The sequence below is a fragment of the Ammodytes marinus genome (genome assembly GCF_949987685.1).
Source record: "Ammodytes marinus genome assembly, chromosome: 3".
NCBI classification, from domain to species: domain Eukaryota; kingdom Metazoa; phylum Chordata; class Actinopteri; order Uranoscopiformes; family Ammodytidae; genus Ammodytes; species Ammodytes marinus.
In genome coordinates, this window is record NC_137232.1 from 33749689 (window position 1) to 33752188 (window position 2500).

Sequence of the window (2500 nt, forward strand, 5' to 3'; positions counted from 1 at the left end):
TTAAAACCTAGTGTTAACCCTCGAACAGCCCTTTAAAGGCCTGTCCTTAAAACCTAGTGTTAACCCTCAAACAGCCCTTTAAAGGCCTGTCCTTAAAACCTAGTGTTAACCCTCAAACAGCCCTGTAAAGGCCTGTCCTTAAAACCTAGTGTTAACCCTCAAACAGCCCTTTAAAGGCCTGTCCCAAAGTGAGAACCGGACAAAATGTCTTCACTTTACAAAAAAAGTAATCCTACTTTAAGGTCTTAACCTTAAATTAATTCTCACAGAAATAGTTGTACACACATGAACGCACACACACACACACACACACACACACACACACACACACACACACACACACACACACACACACACACACACACACACACACTGGTCAGAGTTTCATAACTCATTCCTAAGCTTAAACTCCGTGATGTGGCTTATTGCACACAGTGGGCTTTAGTCAAATCCCTGTTTAAACCTTTTGGCCTCGCTGTGTGTGTGTCTGTGTGTGTGTGTGTGTGTGTGTGTGTGTGTGAGTGTGTGTGTGTGTGTGTGTGTGTGTGTGTGTGTGTGTGTGTGTGTCGCTGTGAACCAAAAAAATAATCATCTCTGCTACTGAGGTGGTTAATAGAATACAGGATTACTGCTAATGGCACCGAGCTTAAGAAGCAATTCAATAAACCAGCAGTTCACCTCAAATTAAGCAAAATGTTTGAATAAAATACAATATATTTGGGCCAGAGATATACAGAAAGATTTGTTACTAAATATGGCATCATCCACCACTGCCTCAAGTCTTTCCACAATAATAATCAAGTGATGAGGTGAAGATGTATTTAGTTATTTATTCTATAGTACTTCTTCTTCTTCTTCTTGGTCTTCCAACAGGTGCATTTCCCCAGGACGCCCACTACATGTATCGCAAACAAACTAGGTGCATACTTTTAACTGCTGTAAATTGTATTCATTTTAAATTTTATTTTTAACCTTCATTTTTCCAGGTAAAACATTAAAGGTGAAGTAAGCGGTTTATTTATGTTAATATAAGTGTGAAATCGCTCTTTATTCATACAGTGATCACTTACATAATGTGCGTGTTTCATAAAGCCGATCTCTCAGTCAGCTGCTCTGCATGTAATAAGTAATTAAAATGTATGTAGTATCCCAAAATGTTATCCAATCACAAGAGAGAACGCTACAAACCTACACTCGTCTCACTCATATATAGTATATACACTCCATGGTCTCACTGCCGGTGCACGCCAGAGCAACAGATGGGTGAATGTTTATGCGGAGCAGGTAAAAATCCTTCCCAATGTCTGTTTTGATGGTTTTTATCATGTTTTATCACACTTATGGATCTGAGATGATGCTAGATAGCTCGCTGCTTGAAGACCGCAGTGCATTAATGTGGTGACATAGGGACGAGCGAGGGGACTGCTAACTGCAGTAACTGACAGGAAGTTAGCTAAAAGAACCATTCCGCTCACAGCACCTTTAAGAACAGTTTCTTATTTACAATATTGATCTGGTCCAAGAGGCCCCACCAGGAATAAAGGCACAAATAACAAATACACAAGCGTGACTCACTTAGACAAATATATAACAGATATACAAATGGACTAATGCCTATGTACATAGGGTGGCAGTGGCGAAGTGGGTAGGGAGCTCGCCTCTGGAGTGCAGGGTCGGTGGTTCGATCCCCCGTCTCCCCGCCACATGTCGAAGTGTCTCTGAGCAAGACACTGAACCCCACATTGCTCCCGATGGTTCAGAGAGCGCCTTGCATGGCAGCTTCTACCATCGGTGTATGAGTGTGTGTATGAATGTGTGAATGTGGTAAGATATGTAAAGCGCTTTGGGGCTGAGAAAATCGGCTAGAAAGCACTAGATAAGTCAAGTCCATTTACCATTTATGTACAGTAACAAAATAGAAAAACACCAATGCACTAGAACTAGTCATAACATAGTTTTCTGAAATGGTCCAGCATCCAGCAGGTAATGTGAAAGCTGGCTGGCAGGTGTGTGTGTGTGTGTGTGTGTGTGTGTGTGTGTGTGTGTGTGTGTGTGTGTGTGCGTGTGTGTGTGTGTGTGTGTGGGATGGCATACAGCAGGCAGGTGAGGGGGGGGACCATCATTTTCGGGAAGTCAACCAACCGTTCCTAATGTGAAAATGACTTCAATCAGACACCAGGTGAACTGAGGACATTGGACTCTGTGTGCATTTCTGATAAAAAAAAATATTTTGAAAACATCAAACTGCTGTGTGTGTGTGTGTGTGTGTGTGTGTCTCTGTCCTTTTGTGTGTATGTGTGTGTGTGTGTGTGTGTGTGTGTCTCTGTCCTTTTGTGTGTATGTGTGTGTGTGTGTGTGTGTGTGTGTGTGTGTCTCTGTCCTTTTGTGTGTATGTGTGTGTGTGTGTGTGTGTGTTTGTGTCTCTGTCTGTCTGTGTGTCTGTGTGTGTGCTTGTGTGCGTGTATCTTTATGTGTGTGTGTGTGTGCGTGTATGTTTATG